Source organism: Penaeus monodon, chromosome 22 (genome assembly GCF_015228065.2).
Source record: "Penaeus monodon isolate SGIC_2016 chromosome 22, NSTDA_Pmon_1, whole genome shotgun sequence".
In the NCBI taxonomy this organism is placed as follows: Eukaryota; Metazoa; Arthropoda; class Malacostraca; order Decapoda; family Penaeidae; genus Penaeus; species Penaeus monodon.
In genome coordinates this window covers 22,370,614-22,370,932 of record NC_051407.1, presented here as the reverse complement: position 1 = coordinate 22,370,932, position 319 = coordinate 22,370,614, and positions in this window count along the sequence as shown.

Sequence of the window (319 nt, the reverse complement as noted above, 5' to 3'; positions counted from 1 at the left end):
TGAGGGGGCAAGTACTGGGATTGGCTCATCATCTGCCACCACTTTGCAACATACCGGAATATGCCGTGTAATACTAGTGCGTTACCCGGAGTGACACCCATCTCAATAAGACATCATCGAGGATTGCCCTTCGGGCGCGAGGGTGCGAGTGGCCTCGGGTCGACGGCTCAGCACTCGGCGTGTGGCCATCGCAGATCAGATTGGACTGGGGGACCGGGTCCTTATCAGAGCCGTTGCATAGGAATTTCCTGGAAAGGAGTTATATAATCCAGCGCCATCCGTTTGCATTTTTTGCGTCTGTTTACAAATGAAAATCCGG